This window comes from Triticum urartu, chromosome 3A, assembly GCF_056163025.1.
Source record: "Triticum urartu cultivar PI428250 chromosome 3A, HENAU_Tu73, whole genome shotgun sequence".
NCBI lineage: Eukaryota > Viridiplantae > Streptophyta > Magnoliopsida > Poales > Poaceae > Triticum > Triticum urartu.
The window spans coordinates 127607225-127626680 of NC_141875.1; positions in this window are offsets into that span (position 1 = coordinate 127607225).

Consider the following 19456-nt stretch of genomic DNA (forward strand, 5'->3'; position numbering starts at 1 on the left):
GAGAAAAGTCTCACCCTGGATCGCATCGTCGTTGATGATCGGAGAAGCCATCGGGCCTAAAAGTGTCGACACAGAGGAACTCTCAATGAAAGCACCAATGTCGGTGTCAAAACCGGCGGATCTCGGGTAGGGGGTCCCGAACTGCGCGTCTAGGTCGGATGGTAACAGGAGGCAGGGGACACGATGTTTTACCCAGGTTCGGGCCCTCTTGATGGAGGTAAAACCCTACATCCTGCTTGATTAATATTGATGATATGGGTAGTAGAAGAGTAGATCTACCACGAGATCAAGGAGGCTAAACCCTAGAAGCTAGCCTATGGTATGATTGTTTTTTTGTCCTACAGACTAAAACTCTCCGGTTTATATAGACACCGGAGAGGGCTAGGGTTACACAGAGTCGGTTACAATGGTAGGAGATCTACATATCCGTATCGCCAAGCTTGCCTTCCACGCCAAGGAAAGTCCCTTCCGGACACGGGACGAAGTCTTCAATCTTGTATCTTCATAGTCCAGGAGTCCGGCCGAAGGTATAGTCGGGCCATCCGGACACCCCCTAATCTAGGACTCCCTCACGCATGCTCCTAGGGGGATATATTGGTAGGAAAAGACCATCGCTCGTCCCCGACCGCCACTCATAAGAAAGACAATCAATAAATAAATCATGCTCCGACTTCATCACATAACGGTTCACCATACGTGCATGCTACGGGAATCACAAACTTTAGAACAAGTATTTCTCAAATTCACAACTACTCAACTAGCATGACTCTAATATCACCATCTTCATATCTCAAAAAAATCATCAAGTATCAAACTTCTCATAGTATTCAATGCACTTTTTATGATAGTTTTTATTGTACCCATCTTGGATGCGTGTCATATTAGGACTAGTTTTATAACCAAAGAAAATTACCATGCTATTCTAAAGGACTCTCAAAATAATATAAGTTAAGCATGAGAGATCAATAATTTCTATAAAATAAAACCACCACCGTGCTCTGAAAGATATAAGTGAAGCACTAGAGCAAAATTATCTAGCTCAAAAGATATAAGTGAAGCACATAGAGTATTCTAATAAATTCCAATTCATGTGTGTCTCTCCCAAAAGGTGTGTACAGCAAGGATGATTGTGGTAAACTAAAATCAAAGACTCAAATCATACAAGACGCTCCAAGCAAAACACATATCATGTGGTGAATAAAAATTTAGCCTCAAGTAAAGTTACCGATAGAAGAAGACGAAAGAGGGGATGCCTTCTGGGGCATCCCCAAGCTTAGGATTTTGGTTGTCCTTGAATTTTACCTTGGGGTGCCTTGGGAATCCCCAAGCTTAGGCTATTTCCACTCTTTATTCCATAATCCATCAAATCTTTACCCAAAACCTGAAAACTTCACAACACAAAACTTAAACAGAAAATCTCATGAGCTCCGTTAGTATAAGAAAACAAATCACCACTTAAGGTACTGTAATGGAATCATTCTTTATTTATTTTGGTGTTAAATCTACTGTATTACAACTTCTCTATGGTTCATAACCTCCAATACTAGCCATAGATTCATGAAAATAAGCAAACAACACGCAAAAAACAGAATCTGTCAAAAACAGAACAGTCTGTAGTAATCTGTAGGTTTCGAATACTTCTGTAACCCAAAAAATTCTAAAATAAATTTCTGGACTTGAGGAATTTATCTATTAATCATCTTCAAAAAGAATCAACCTAATCTCACTCTCCAGTAAAAAATGGCAGCAAATCTCGTGAGCGCTAAAGTTTCTGTTTTTTACAGCAAGATCGCAAAGACTTTCCCCAAGTCTTCCCAAAGGTTCTACTTGGCACAAACACTAATTAAAAGCATAAAATCACATCTAAACAGAGGCTATATGAATTATTTATTACTAAACAGAACCAAAAAGCAAGGAACAAAAATAAAATTGGGTTGCCTCCCAACAAGCGCTATCGTCTAACGCCCCTAGCTAGGCATAAAAGTAAGGATAGATCTAAGTATTGCCTTCTTTGGTATTAGGAAAGAAAAGAGAAAATTTCTTATCTATAGCATTTATCCTTCTATTCTGAGAAAGTATGTGGCCATTAATGGTAGAAGAAAGATTAAGCACGCTACAGAAATTTGCATATAAGCTAGACTTCATTTCTTTGATAATTTCATTTTGATAAAAGCACAAAAGAGAGGTGGATTCAACCTTCTCACTCATGGGATGCCGAAATATAGTTTTCATCTTTTCATAGGTATATATGGGATCCCCCTCAAGAAAACCTTCTTCAAAAATAGAGTCTAAAACTTGCTTGAATGAAGAGGGTAAGCCAACATAAAAGCTTTTCAGGTATATTTCGATGTGCTATCGGGGTACATAGCTGGCTCGGATTCTTAATAACCTATCCCAAGCATATTTTAAAGACTGATCAAGTAAATAACAAAAAATTCCGGGATCATCTTCATCAAAATTATTCAAACCCTCATTGATAACCCCGGTAGGTCTTTCCATAGCATCATTATTTATGAGCTTAGAAAGAACAAAGGGACTATCCAAAGCACTGAAGCTAGGGAGAGAACCCTTAGCTCTTTTTGATTCGGCCATGGAGAAAGAAAAGCAAAAGGAAAATAGGCGAATAAAATGGCAAGGGTGAAGTGGGGGAGAGGAAAACGAGAGGCAAATGGCAAATAATGTAATGCGAGGGATAGGAGTTTGTGATAGGTACTTGGTATGTCTTGACTTGTGCGTAGATCTCCCCGGCAAAGGCGCCAGAAATCCTTCTTGCTACCTCTTGAGCACTGCGTTGGTTTTCCCTTGAAGAGGAAAGGGTGATGCAGCAAAGTAGCGTAAGTATTTCCCTCAGTTTTTGAGAACCAAGGTATCAATCCAGTAGGAGACTACACGCAAGTCCCTCGTACCTGCACAAACAAATAAGAACATCGCAACCAACGCGATAAAGGGGTTGTCAATCCCTTCATGGTCACTTAGAGAGTGAGATCTAATAGAGGAAATAATAATAAGATAAATATTTTTGGTATTTTTATGATATAGATTGGAATATAAAGATTGCAAAATAAACTGTGCCAGAAATAGCTAGTTGATGGGAGATTAATATAATAGAGAATAGACCCCGGGGCCATATGTTTCACTAGTGGCTTCTCTCAAGATAGCATAAGTATTACGGTGGGTGAACAAATTACTGTCGAGCAATTGATAGAAAAGTGCATAATTATGAGAATATCTAGGCATGATCATGTATATAGGCATCACGTCCGCGACAAGTAGACCGAAACGATTATGCATTTACTACTATTACTCCACACATCGACTGCTATCCAGCATGCATCTAGAGTATTAAGTTCATAAGAACAGAGTAACACATTAGGCAAGATGACATGATGTAGAGGGATAAACTCAAGCAATATGATATAAACCCCATCCTTTTATCCTCGATGGCAACAATACAATATGTGCCTTGCTGCCCCTGCTGTCACTGGGAAAGGACACCGCAAGATTGAACCCAAAGCTAAGCACTTCTCCCATTGCAAGAAAGATCAATCTAGTAGGCCAAACCAAACCGATAATTCGAAGAAACTTGCAAAGATAACCAATCATACATATAAGAATTCAGAGAAGAACCAAATATTGTTCATAGATAATCTTGATCATAAACCCACAATTTGTCGGATCTCGACAAACACACTGCAAAAAGAGTTACATCGAGTAGATCTCCAAGAAGATTGAGGAGAACTTTTTATTGAGATCCAAAGAGAGAGAAGAAGCCATCTAGCTAATAACTATGGAACCGAAGGTCTGAAGTAAACTACTCACACATCATCGGAGAGGCTATGGTGTTGATGTAGAAGCCCTCCGTGATCGATTCGCCCTCCAGCGGAGCTCCGGAAAAGGCCCCGAGATGGGATCTCTTGGGTACAGAAGGTTGCGGCGGTGGAAATAGGGTTTCGTGGTGCTTCTGGATGTTTTCGGGGTATCTACATATATAGGAGGAAGGAGTAGGTCAGTGGAGCCACGAGGGGCCCACGAGGGTGGGGGCGCGCCCAGGGGGCAGGCGCGCCTCCCTGCCTCGTGGCCTCCTCGTTGATTTCTTGACGTCCACTCCATGTCATCTGGATCACGTTTGTTCCAAAAATAACTCTCCCGAAGGTTTCATTCCGTTTGGATTCCGTTTGATATTCCTTTTCTGCGAAACACTGAAATAGGCAAAAAACAAAAATTTGCACTGGGCCTTGGGTTAGTAGGTTAGTCCAAAAGTAATATAAAAGTGTATAAATAAGCCCATTAACATCCAAAACATATAACATAATATCATGGAACAATAAAAAATTATAGATACGTTGGAGACATATCATCTATGGTCAGGAAAAATAACCATCTTTGAATAACGAGCTAGTTAAGTACAGGCATACTAGGGACACTCTGTTTTGTCTATGTATCCACACATGTACTAAGTTTCCGGTTAATACAATTCTAGCATGAATAATAAACATTTATCATGGTATAAGGAAATATAAATAACAACTTTATTATTGCCTCTAGGGCATTTTCCTTCAGTCTCCCACTTGCACTAGAGTCAATAATCTAGATTAAACAGTAATGATTCTAACACCCATGGAGTCTTGGTGCTGATCATGTTTTGCTCATGAGAGAGGCTTAGTCAATGGCTCTACAACATTTAGATCTGTATGTATCTTGCAAATCTCTACGTCTCCCACCTTGACTTGATCGCGGATGGAATTGAAGCGACTCTTGATGTGTTTGGTTCTCTTGTGAAATCTGGATTCCTTCGCCAAGGCAATTGCTCCAGTATTGTCACAAAATATTTTTATTGGACCCGATAAACTAGGTATTACACGTAGATGGATATGAACTCCTTCATCCAGACTCCTTCATTTGCTGCTTCCGAAGCAGCTATGTACTCTGCTTCACACGTAGATTGATACGTCTCCAATGTATCTATAATATTTTATTGTTCCATGCTATTATATTATCCATCTAGGATGTTTTATATGCATTTATATGGTATTTTATATGATTTTTGGGACCAACCTATTAACCTAGGGCCCAGTGCCAGTTTATGTTTTTTCCTTGTTTTTGAGTTTTACAGAAAAGGAATACCAAACGGAGTCCAATTGATGTGCCAATTTTTGATGATTTTTTATGGACCAAAAGAAGCCCCTGGAGTAAAAGAGTCCCGGGCCGTCCACGAGGGTGGGGGCACGCCCTACCCCCTCGGGCGCGCCACCCTATCTCATGGATGACTTGGGGACCCCCCTGACTTGTTCCCGACGCCAAAAAATCCTATAAATACAGAAACCTCCAGAAAATAACCTAGATCGGGAGTTCTGCCGCCGGAAGCCTCCGTAGCCACCGAAAACCAATCTAGACCCGCTTCGGCACCCTGCCGGAGGGGGTATCCATCACCGGTGGCCATCTTCGTCATCCCGGCGCTCTCCATGACAAGGAGGGAGTAGTTCACCCTCGGGGCTGAGGGTATGTACCAGTAGCTATGTGTTTGATCTCTCTCTCTCTCTCTTGTGTTCTTGATTCAACACGATCTTGATGTATCGCGAGCTTTGCTATTATAGTTGGATCTTATGATGTTTCTCCCCCTCTACTCTCTTGTAATGGATTGAGTTTTCCCTTTGAATTTATCTTATCGGATTGAGACTTTAAGGATTTGAGAACACTTGATGTATGTCTTGCATGTGCTTATCTGTGGTGACAATGGGATATTCACGTGATCTACTCGATGTATGTTTTGGTGATCAACTTACAAGTTCCGTGACCTTGTGAACTTATGCATAGGGGTTGGCACACGTTTTCGTCTTGACTCTCCGGTAGAAACTTTGGGGCACTCTTTGAAGTTCTTTGTGTTGGTTGAATAGATGAATCTGAGATTGTGTGATGCATATCATATAATCATACCCACGGATACTTGAGGTGACATTGGAGTATCTAGGTGACATTAGGGTTTTGGTTGATTTGTGTCTTAAGGTGTTATTCTAGTACGAACTCTTGGATAGATTGAACGGAAAGAATAGCTTCATGTTATTTTACCACGGACTCTTGAATAGATCGATCAGAAAGAATAACTTTGAGGTGGTTTCATACCCTACAATAATCTCTTCTTTGTTCTCCGCTATTAGTGACTTTGAAGTGACTCTTTGTTGCATGTTGAGGGATAGTTATATGATCCAATTATGTTATTATTGTTGAGAGAACTTGCACTAGTGAAAGTATGAATCGTAGGCCTTGTTTCAACGCATTGCAATACCGTTTGTGCTCACTTTTATCATTAGTTACCTTGCTGTTTTTATATTTTCAGATTACAAAAACCTATATCTACCATCCATATTGCACTTGTATCGTCATCTCTTCATCGAACTAGTGCACCTAGACAATTTACCATTGTATTGGATGTGTTGGGGACACAACAGACTCTTTGTTATTTGGTTGTAGGGTTGTTTGAGATAGACCATCTTCATCCTACGCCTCCCATGGATTGATAAACCTTAGGTCACCCACTTGAGGGAAATTTGCTACTGTGCTACAAACCTCTGCACTTGGAGGCCCAACAACGTCTACAAGAAGAAGGTTGTGTAGTAGACATCATAGATCCCGCCACGATGCTCTGCTTGGAACCGCACCAACTAAGAGCTCCACCATTCAATATAATTATGTATCTGGTTTGTGACTTAGAGTCATACGGATCAGTGTCAAAGCTTGGATCGACGTAACCATTTACGACAAGCTCTTTGTCACCTCCATAAACAAGAAACATATCCTTAGTCCTTTTCAGGTATTTCAGGATGTTCTTGACCTCTGTCTAGTGATCCCCTCCTGGATTACTTTGGTACCTCCCTGCTAAACTTATAGCAAGGCACACATCAGGTCTGGTACACAGCATTGCCTACATGATAGAACCTATGGCTAAGGCATAGGGAATGCCTTTCATTTTCTCTCTCTATCTTCTGTAGTGGTCGGGCATTGAGTCTGACTCAACTTCACACCTTGTAATACAGGCAAGAACCCTTTCTTTGACCGATCCATTTTTAACTTCTTCAAAACTTTATCAAGGTATGTGCTTTGCGAAAGTCCAATTAAGCGTCTTGATCTATCTCTATAGATCTTGATGCCCAATATATAAGCAGCTTCACGGAGGTCTTTCACTGAAAAATTCTTATTCAAGTATCCTTTTATGCTATCCAGAAATTCTATATTATTTCCAATCAACAATATGTCATCCACATATAATATTAGAAATGCTACAGAGCTCCCACTCACCTTTTGTAAATACAGGCTTCTCCAAAAGTCCGTATAAAACCATATGCTTTGATCACACTATGAAAGCGTATATTCCAACTCCGAGAGGCTTGCACCAGTCCATAAATGGATCGCTGGAGCTTGCACACTTTGTTAGCACCTGTAGGATCGACAAAACCTTCTAGTTGCATCATATACAACTCTTATTTAAGATATCCATTAAGGAATGCACTTTTGACATCCATTTTCCAAATTTCATAATCATAAAATGCGACAATTGCTAACATGATTCGGATAGACTTAAGCATCGCACGGGTGAGAAGGTCTCATCATAGTCAACTCCTTTAACTTGTCGAAAACCTTTCGCGACAAGTCGAGCTTTGTAGATAGTAACATTTCCGTCACCGTCGGTCTTCTTCTTGAAGATCCACTCATTCTCTATTGCTTGCCGATCACCGGGCAAGTCAACCAAAGTCCACACTTTGTTCTCATACATGGATCCCATCTCAGATTTCATGGCCTCAGGGCATTTCGTGGAATCTGGGCTCATCATTGCTTCCTCATAGTTCATAGGTTCGTCATGGTCAAGTAACATGACCTCCAGAACAGGATTACCATACCACTATCGTGCGGATCATACTCTAGTTGACCTATGAGGTTCGGTAGTAACTTGATCTGAAGTTTCATGACCATCATCATTAGCTTCCTCACTGATTGGTGTAGGAATCACTTGAACTGCTTTCTGTGATGAACTACTTTCCAATTCGGGAGAAGGTACATTACCTCATCAAGTTCTACTTAACTCCCACTCACTTCTTTCAAGAGAAACTCCTTCTCTAGAAAGGATCCATTCTTAGCAATGAATATCTTGCCTTCGGATCTGTGATAGAAGGTGTACGCAACAGTCTCCTTTGGGTATCCAATGAAGACACATTTCTCCGATTTGGGTTCGACCTTATCAGGTTGAAGCTTTTTCACATAAGCATCACAACCCCAAACTTTAAGAAACGACAACTTGGGTTTCTTGCCAAACCATCGTTCATATGGTGTCATCTCAATGGATTTAGAAGGTGCCCTATTTAACGTGAATGCAGCGGTCTCTAAAGTGTAACCCCAAAACGATAGCAGTAAATCAGTAAGAGACATCATAGATCACACCATATCTAATAAGGTACGATTACGATGTTCTGACACACCATTACTGTCGTGGAAATATCACGTCAGATGTCCTAGAGAGAGGACTTAGTCATGGAGCCATCGCGTTGAGGTTAGCTTAAAGGGGTTAATCAGGACAAAGGACACGAGGAGTTTTATATTGGTTCGGCCCCTTACGGTGAAGGTAAAAGCCTAATCCTGTTGTATGTGGAATTGCTAGGGTTTTTATGAGCGGGGAGCGAATACGCTTGACCGGCTCTCGAATCTGTTGTTTCTTGTCCTAAGCCACCGCCGGGTCGTCCCCTTATATACACGGGTTGACGCCCTGCGGCCTACAAAGTCTCGGCCGGCTCATACAACGTGTCCGGCTCGGTGACGTATCTTACATGCCCTACATTACAAGTTTACATACATGGCGGTTTATGCTTATGGGCCTTAAGCCGCCTTCGGGTCTGGGCCCGCTACTAAGCCTATCTATGAACCGTCATGCGATCTTGGGCTTCATAACGATAAATCTTCATGGGGATGACCCGGCCCCTCCTGGGCGGGTCATGCCTAATAGTTATATCCCCAACATTAGGCCCTAGGTTGATTTGAACTTTATAACACCCCGGATGTAACTTGCCATATCTGTAACTCCGACTCTTGCCATTTTTGGCTTTAAGTTATTAGATTTCCCTTCGTGGTTGGGTTTTGCCGTTGTTTTGCTTTTTGTTCATGTCGTGCATTTCAAATCATGTCATCATGTGCATCACATTTGCATTCGTGTTCGTCTCATGCATCCGAGCATTTTCCCCGTTGTCCGTTTCGCAATCTGACATTCCCACATGCACCGGCACACCCCTCTTGTCTATTTTCATGAGCGGGTGTTAAACGTTCTCGGAATGGACCGAGATTTGTCAAGTGGCCTTGGTACACCACCGGTAGACCGCCAGTCAAATTTCGTTCCATTTGGAGGCTGTTTGATGCTCCAACGGTTAATCGGGTAACCGCGAAGGCCTCTTGTGTGTTGCAGCCCAACACCCCTCCAAAACGGCCCAATAACCCATCTAAACCATCTCCATGTCCTCGGTCGTCGGATCACGATCGTGTGGGTGAAAACTACACCTCATTTGGACACTCCAACCTCCCTCTACCTATAAATATGTGATACCCTCCGTTTCCGCGCAGATGAAACCCTAAATTTCATCGCCCGCCGCCACCGGACGCGTCCGCCCCTCGCCGGACAAAATCAACGTTGCCCACAGCCAACCAGGGCTTGCCGCGTGTCCCCCGCCGCGCCTCCTCCGCCGAAGCCCGTCGGGCCCAGATTTGGCCCCCGCGGGCCCGTCCGCCGCCACGTGCACCCGCGCGTGCCCGTTTCCCCGTGCCGCTGCCTACCTCATCGCCGTGCTCCACTCCGGCGCCGACCGCCGCCTACCTACGCCGCCCCGCCGCCTCAACTTCCATGCGCGCCGCCCCGCCGCCTCGGCTTTCGTGCGCCGCCCGCGCCCACGCATCACCGCCGCCGCCTCGGCTCCGCTCCATCGCGCCACCATCGCCGTCCGTCGCCCCGCCTCCTCACGCTGGTGAGCCGCCCCTCCGCCGGATCTCCGCCGCATCCTCGCCGGAGTCAACGCTGGCCATATCCGGTCTGGGTGGACGAGATCCACCAGGAAAACGGCCTTGTCCCTGACCTGTACCGCTCCGTCCCGTTGACTTTTCCGGAGGGTGAGATTTTCACTAAGTCCCAGGAATTCTAGTATTTTTATGCCCTGTTCATCATGCCGTATCTCGATGACTGTAGATCCAAATGATGCATATGATATACCAAATTGTTCGTCTCATCGAGCTCTTCATGCCAATAGCATTTCCATGCATGTTCATGTTCATTTTGATGCCATTTTCATTGATGCAAGTGTGGTATAAAATGTTAACTACTGTTACTTATAAGTTTATGAGGTTTTGTCATTTTTGTTGCATTTGATATGTGCATCATATGAGCTTGAGGTCTACATGAGTTTTGAACTACATCATTCCATCTTTACCGGGGTCCTCGTCTTGTATTTTTGTGATCTATGTGGTGACTAGCACAAGCATGCAAACTAGGCTCCGTGATGTTGCTGTTTTCAGGGACTTAGGATTTTGCCAAGTCTTTTTTCTGTCGTTATTTTGATGCCATGTAAACTTGATGCTACAGTGAGATACATACTTGTTTTGAGATACTTAAGTAAGGATGTTTTGAACATGTGGTTATGCTCTATCCATCCATGCCCCTGTTTGCAATTATGGAGTGCCCTAGCATGTCTTGTTCTTGCTGTACTTTTGCTATAAAATGTTCCTGACAAATTTTGCCATGGTTGTTGCTAGTGATCCATGCATCCTATGTACTTGGTCTTGCCATGATTAGCTTCATGAACATGTCATATTGTGGTTTCCATGCTTGTTTTGTCATGCAATGCTTTGTGGTGAGTGGCATGAGCTCGCAAAGTTGCTATCAAAATTCTGTTTATGACATGCTCTATTTTTCTGCTAAGTCTGAACTGTTAATAAAACTTGCTATGTTTACATGGGTGCCATCATATCTCCTGTGCCTTTTTGGATCATGTTCAGTAAGGGACTTTTGTTTTATGATTTCAGTAGAATCATGCCATGCCTTTATTTGCCGCGATATGTTCTTGTAGCATGTTGTTTGCTAGCTCTAAACTATGCTTCCTGATGTTGTTTTTGACATGTTAGTATTTTCACTAAGTCTGTGAAGCTGATATCTTTTGCACTTTTGCCATGCTTGTTTGAACCTGTTCTACTGTGATTTAGCCGTAGCTCAGTGTTCATGTTTTGTCAAGAATCTCTTGTACATCACGGCCATATGCTTTGTTGCTATGTTGCAGTGAAGTATCTTAGTTTGTCGTTGCATTCTATATGGCATCGTGTTGTTAATCGCAGAATTGTGCCATTCTTGTTTTGCTTGCCATTTGCAAACCGTGCATCCGTTTGCGGTGATCTTTATATCAATTTCAACTGAAATCATCTCAACTTTCCAGCGGCACACTTGGTTTGCCAGTTGATGCCTTGTTCTTTCTTTCCCTTTCGGAGCACGCATATGCATTGCATATCATGTCTTGCATATCATGCCATGTATTGCATCATGTTGCTTGTGCATTGCACCGTGATTGATTGTTGGTCCTTTTCTTGTGTTCTTGCTTTGGGTAGAGCCGGGAGACGAGTACGTGGCCGACGAACCTGTTGAGTACGCTTACGAGGATCAAGCTTTCGACAACTCTGAGAACTTTGCAGGCAAGATGACCATACCCTCGAAATCACTTCTATCTTTGCTTGCTAGTTGTTCACTCTATTGCTATGTCGCGGTACCTACCACTTGCTATATCATGCCTCCCATATTGCCATGTCAAGCCTCTAACCCACCTTCCTAGCAAACCATTGTTTGGCTATATTACCGCTTTTGCTCAGCCCCTCTTATAGCGTTGCTAGTTGCAGGTGAAGATGAAGTTTGTTCCATGTTGGAACATGGATATTGTTGGGATATCATTATTATATCTTATTTACTTTAATGCATCTATATACTTGGTAAAGGGTGGAAGGATCGGCCTTATGTCTGGTGTTTTGTTCCACTCTTGCCGCCCTAGTTTCCGTCATACCGGTGTTATGTTCCTTGATTTTGCGTTCCTTACGCGGTTGGGTGTTATGGGAACCCCTTGATAGTTCTCTTTGAATAAAACTCCTCCAGCAAGGCCCAACCTTGGTTTTAACATTTGCCACCTAAGCCTTTTCCCTTGGGTTCTCGCGAGCCCAAGGGTCATCTTTATTTTAAACCCCCGGGCCAGTGCTCCTCTGAGTGTTGGTCCAAACTAGAGCACCGTGCGGGACCGTCCCTTGGTAACTTGGGTTATGTTGGTACCTGTATGCTTAGCTTATCCGGTGTGCCCTGAGAACGATATATGTGCATCTCCTATCGGGATTTGTCAGCATAGTCGGGTGGTCTTGCTGGTCTTGTTTTACCATTGCCGAAATGTCTTGTAACCGGGATTCCGAGACTGATCGGGTCTTTCCGGGAGAAGGAATATTCTTCGTTGACCATGAGAGCTTGTGATGGGATAAGTTGAGACACCCTTGCAGGGTATAAACTTTTGAGAGCCGTGCCCATGGTTATGTGGCAGACGGGAATTTGTTAATATCCGGTTATAGAGAACTTGACACTTAACTCAATTAAAATGAATCAACTGCGTGTGTAGCCGTGATGGTCTCTTTTCGACGGAGTCCGGGAAGAGAACATGGTCTTGTGTTATGCTTGAACATAAGTAGCTTCAGGATCACTTCTTGATCAATTATAGCTTCTCGACCATGCGTTGCTTCTCTTCTCGCTCTTATTTGCGTATGATTAGCCACCAAGTATGCTTAGTAATTGCTGCAGCTCCACCTCACTACCTTCTCCTACCCATAAGCTTAAATAGTCTTGATCTCGCGGGTGTGAGATTGCTGAGTCCTTGTGAGGGAGTCCTGGATTAGGGGGTCTCCGGACAGCCGGACTATATCCTTTGACCGGACTATTGGATTATGAAGATACAAGATTGAAGACTTCGTCCCGTGTCCGGATGGGACTTTCCTTGGCGTGGAAGGCAAGCTTGGCTATACGGATATGTAGATCTCCTCCCTTGTAACCGACTTTGTGTAACCCTAGCCTCCTCCGGTGTCTATATAAACTGGAGGGTTTGGTCTGTAGAACAACAATCATACCATAGGCTAGCTTCTAGGGTTTAGCCTCTTCGATCTCGTGGTAGATCAACTCTTGTAATACTCATATCATCAAGATCAATCAAGCAGGACGTAGGGTATTACCTCCATCAAGAGGGCCCGAACCTGGGTAAACATCGTGTCCCCTGCTTCCTATTACCATCCGCCTTAGACGCACAGTTCGGGACCCCTACTCGAGATCCGCCGGTTTTGACACCGACATTGGTGCTTTCATTGAGAGTTCCACTGTGACGTCACCATAAGGCTCGATGGCTCCTTCGATCATCGGTAACGATGCGGTCCAGGGTGAGGTTTTCCTCCCCGGACAGATCTTTTTATTCGGCGGCTTCGCACTGCGGGCCAATTTGTTTGGCCATCTGGAGCAGATCGAGAGCTACACCCCTGGCCATCAGGTCAAGTTCAGAAACCTAAATTACACTGCCGACATCCGCGGAGACTTGATCTTCGACGGATTCGAGCCCATGTCAGGTGCACCGCATGATCACGACGAGCATGATTTAGCTCTATCATCAGACAGTGTTTGGGAGATCCCACCTACGACTACTCTGGCCTTCAATCCGGAGAAAATTGGCCATCCGAGGACGGAGGGATAGACCCCGCCCCGGAGGCCGCACTCTCAGTGGCGATGGAGCCGGATACTGACTTCACCCCTTACGAGAGTCGTGTTGCCGAACCACAGGATTCGTCTCCGGCCACGGACTCCAAGCCAGCTGCATCCGTGCCTATCGAATTCGATTGGGCGCCGATCATGGAGTTCACCTCCGCGGATATCTTTCAGCACTCACCTTTCGGCGACGTGCTAAATTCATTAAGGTCTCTCTCCTTGTCAGGAGATCCTTGGCCGAACTATGTCCGGCTAGAATGGGATGCGGACGACGAAGGAATTCGCTGCCCACCCACCACCCACTTAGTAGCCTCTGTCGACGATTTAACCAACATGCTCGATTTCGACTCTGCAAACATCGACGGCATGGACGACGATGCAGGAGAGGAACAGGAACTAGTGCCCACAGGGCACTGGACAACCACTTCATCACATGACATATACATGGTGGATACACCCAAAGAAAACGATGACGAGGAATGGGAGGAGACAACGGAGGATGACCCCTCCAAGAAGCAAACAAAGCGTCGGCATAGGCGCCGCTCCAAATCCCGCCTCGGCAAAAACAGTGATAATAGCGCAAGAGAAAATAACACTCCAGTCGACTCCAGAGGAAACGACGACCACATTGCTCCAGCGGCAGAGCACGATGAAGCTGCAAACGGCGAACATAGTACGGATCCGACATCTGAACATGGCGACGCCGAGGATAAACCTCATCAAACCCCCTCTGGGGAGGAAAACAGTCCTGACGAAGATGCACACATCATGCCGAAAACACACTTGAAGCAAGAGAACCTCCGCAAAAGGCTTATTGCCAAAACGAGGAGTCTGAAGAAGCAGAAGCAAAGGCTTAAGGTTGAACAAAATACGCTCAACAGCAGGTGGAAAAAGTGCTCGACAACGAAGAAAAGTATGGTGGAGGTTACCACACAAAGAGCTATCCAAAGCGCAAGCTATTACCCGAATTAGACGATGAGGCCTTAGAGCCCATACAGCCGAAAAATAAAACGGCCAACCGGCCAGATCAACCACCTTGTGACCGCGATAGAGCGACTAACAAAGTCGCACATAAGTCAACACACGATCTACGTGAGGACTTGCGCCAAAAATCCAGTATGAACAGATCCATCTATGGATCTAGGAAGCGTGCTCCGGCACAAAATCAAAACCGAATACTACAACCGTCTGAACGCCATGATACATCCAAATACAGGGGTGCCGCACACCCCCTATGTTTCACTGATGAGGTGCTGGACCACGAATTCCCAGAAGGATTCAAACCAATGAACATAGAGGCGTACAACGGGACCACAGACACTGGGGTCTGGATTGAGGACTTTATCCTCCATATCCATATGGCTCACGGAGATGACCTCCATGCCATCAAGTACTTGCCCCTCAAGCTTAAAGGACCAGCTCGGCACTGGCTGAAAAGCCTCCCTGAAAACTCAATTGGAAGCTGGGAGGAGCTCGAGGACGCTTTTCAGGCTAATTTTCAAGGGACCTATGTCCGACCTCCGGATGCAGACGATTTAAGTCATATAATTCAACAGCTTGGAGAGTTAGCCCGAAAGCTTTGGAACAAGTTTCACACTAAGAAGAACCAAATCATCGATTGTCCGGACGCCGAAGCCTTAGCAGCTTTCAAACACAGCGTCCGAGACGAATGGCTTGCCAGACACCTCGGCCAAGAAAAACCGAGAACAATGGCAGCCCTGACAAGCCTCATGACCCGCTTTTGCGCGGGCGAAGATAGCTGGTTAGCTCGCAGTAGCACTAGCGACCCAAGCACATCCGAAGTCAGGGATGGCAATGGAAAACCATGACGCAGTAAAAACAAGCGTCGAAATAAAGAAGACATCCCAGATAATTCATCGGTCAATACCGGATTCAGGGGCTCTTGACTGGGTCAGCGGAAAAAGCCTTTCAAAGGCAGCAGAGATGGATCGTCTAGCCTAAACAAAATTCTCAACAAACTATGTTAGATTCATGGCACCCCCGATAAACCTGCAAATCACACCCACAGATAATGCTGGGTCTTCTAGCAGGCCGGTAAGCTAAACGCCGAACACAAATGGGGGGAGACACCAAGCGAAGACGAGGACGAACCTCGCCAGCAAAGCACTGGAGTACAGAAAAAATTCCCACCATAGGTTAAAACAGTAAGCATGATCCATGTGATGAAGAGGAGAAGAAAACATGCACTCCGAAACACACACGCCGTAGAGCCCGTCACCCCTAAGTTCAACCCCTGGTTGGCCTACCCGATCACCTTTGATCACAGGGATCACGTGACAAGCATCCGGCATGAAGGATTGGCTGCCTTGGTGTTAGACCTAATAATAAACGGATACCATCTTGCACGAGTCCTTATGGACGGCGACAGTAGTCTAAATCTGATATATCAGGAAACAGTCCGCAAAATGGGGATAGACCCGACAAAAATCAGCTGCAGCAATACTACCTTTAAGGGAGTAATACCAGGCTAAGAAGCCCGCTGCAGGGGCTCTCTATTACTAGAGATTGTATTCGGTTCTTCCGACAACTTCCGAAGCGAAAAGATAACTTTCTATATCGCTCCATTCTGAAGTGGCTATCAAGCACTACTCGGAAGAGCGGCTTTCACTCGTTTTAATGCATTACCGCATTACGCTTCTCTCAAGCTTAAGATGCCCGGTCCACGTGGCACCATCACAGTTAGTGGAAATATTGAGCGTTCTCTATGCGTGGAATAATGTGCGGCGGCTTTAATAACCGAGCACTAGACGGCCTCACCAACCAAAATAAATGACAGGTCGTCAAGACCATGGACACGGTTAGACAAGTCCGGCGCATCACTACATATACATGAGATTGGTTTGATGGTTAAACCCTCATAGATGGTAGCATGGGCTTCCCTCGTGTAATCAGGGCTAATTCGGCTCAACTTGACTCATCTTGAATTTTAATGGTTTATTGATAATAACCAATTTTCTTGCACGACAACTTTCACCTAAGTTCTTCTCTTTTACATATGACAACCGTGCTAAACCCATCCAGGACACGGCACAACAGAGACACACGCGCAGACGTGCAGCAGGGACCCGCTCAAAGGTTTCTTTTCAGATTAAGACCATGCGTAAACCTTTTTTATTGTCTCTTGTTGTTCACATCCTCCGGATACTCAATACAACCGAGAAGGATGATGACATTATTGGCATGTGGCCACGTCAGGATATTGCACGTGCCTGGACACTCGGGGTTTATTAGTAAGGGCATTGTTTAGCCCGGTATATGTTATACAGACCAAATACCTTAGGGTGTGTTCGGCGTCGCGAGTTTGGCCTTATATGCATCAGCTCCGAATCATGTCTTTGGTCAAATGTTGGTTTTGCCCAGCTCCCATGTTTTGGTACCTTACGTTTCGCTATATCGGCTAAGGTAGCACTGGGAGAACTACTGCGATTGTGCCCTGGTTCATCCGGATGAGCACCTCAGTAGAGAAAGCCAAAAACTGACTGTCATGATAAAGCGCGAGACTGGTCAACCACTCGATGAGTTAGCGGAATCTTCAGGATTCCTCCGCATTAACGAAGGGCCGTTTCCCGGTCATGTACGTACGCGCCCCGTATTCGGATGAGCGCGGAGGTACCAGGGGCTATCTAGTAGTCCCGCAGTCAAAATCCTATGGCTAAGTGAAAGTGTTAAAGCAATATAGTCCGATTGCCTCGTTCGCTGCGCTACCACCTCCTTAATGGACCAAGACGTTGGATCAAGTGTGAATACACGTTTTTTGCGAACACCCCCGCATTATATGCGTGGGGGCTGAAGCTGATGACTGCAAACTTTCAGGTTATATACATATATACATAAACGGCCACACAAGAGGCATCTTAATACTTTTAGGCAAAAGTATAAACATAGCCTTCATAATTCAATAAAATATTGTTTTTACAATGGGAATACATGTCACTAGAGCATAATATTCTTTGAGCACTGCGCCTCTATCGAACGAGCGCCTTCAAGGACCTCTTCAAAGTAGTGCTCGGCAGCTACTCGGCCCACGGCCGAACCCTGTGTTGCAATAGTGGTGGCCTCCATCTCTTCCCAGTATGTCTTGACACAGGCAAGTGCCATCCGCGAACCCTCTATGCACGCCGACCTCTTCATAGCGTCGATGTGCAGCACATCACCAAGGAATTGTTGCACTAATCTAAAGTAACTATTCGGCCTTGGCCCTTCCGGCCATAGATGATCCACAACAGACCTCATGGCAAGTCTGGACAACCTATGGAGCTCGGCCCACTCAGCCATTCGCTCATTCAACAGCAGCGGACGCACTGGAGCATGGAACTGTGACTAGAACAGCTTTTCCACTTCATGATCTTTTTGATCCTTGAAGTACTCGGCCGCATCAGTAGCACTTGCTGCCAAATCCATGTATGCGTCCGCAGAACTCCATAGCTGATCAAGAGGGGCATACTTCGGATCTCCGAACTTAGTCCACAACAAAAAGGGCTTCCCAGCCGCGATATCTCCAGCTTGACGCAGCTCCTCCTTCGTCGCTCTGATTCTGGAGCGGGTTTCCTTGGCTGCTACCGTGGCCTTCTCCAAGTCCGTCGCCTTCGCTCGGCTTTCTTTTTCAAGAAGCTGGTAACGGACGGCGACATCTTTCAACTCAATGGCCATCTTGGCCATTCTTTCCTTGCTCTGGCAATGCGTGGCCTGTTCGGCCCTCAGCTCTTCGACTGCCTTTAGAGCGGCCGCATCGCTATTTCTGGCTTGTTCCTTGGCTCAGGCAAGTTCCGCCCGAAGGGTCTCCACGGTGACAACTCCATCTGCAGTCACAACATATTAAAGATACTGGCATCATGCTTGTCGGTGTCAAAACCGGCGGATGTCGGGTAGGGGGTCCCGAACTATGCGTCTAAGGCGGATGGTAACAGGAGGCAGGGGACATGATGTTTTACCCAGGTTCGGGCCCTCTTGATGGAGGTAAAACCCTACATCCTGCTTGATTATTCTTGATAATATGAGTAGTACAAGAGTTGATCTACCACGATATCAGAGAGGCTAAACCCTAGAAGCTAGCCTATGGTATGATTGTATGTTGTCCTACGGACTAAAAACCCTCCGGTTTATATAGACACCGGAGGGGGCTAGGGTTACACAAGGTCAGTTACAAAGGAGGAGATCTACATATCCGTATTGCCTAGCTTGCGTTCCACGCAAAGGAGAGTCCAATCCGGACACGGGACGAAGTCTTCAATCTTGTATCTTCATAATCCAACAGTCCGGCCAAAGGATATAGTCCGGCCGTCCGGAGACCCCCTAATCCAGGACTCCCCCAGTATCCCCCAAACCAAGCTTCAATGACGCCAAGTCCGACGTGCAGTATTGTCTTCGGCATTGCAAGGCGGGTTCTTCTCCAAATTTCGAATTTTCGTTAAGCAGTGTCCGGCCCCATAAATGTTGGTCCTCTTGGCTTCTGCGCCCAATAAGGGTTGTCTTCCACGCGTCGAATGAATACGAGGAGCCATGGTGTTTTAACATTCGCCTCCTAGCCAGATAAATAAATTGTCTATTAAAGGGATGTGGATTCTTAGATCCAATCCATATCATCCTCCCCCAGCGAGAATCCATCGGAGGGTGCTTCGGAAAAATCCACTCTAGCATGGCCGACAACCGCAG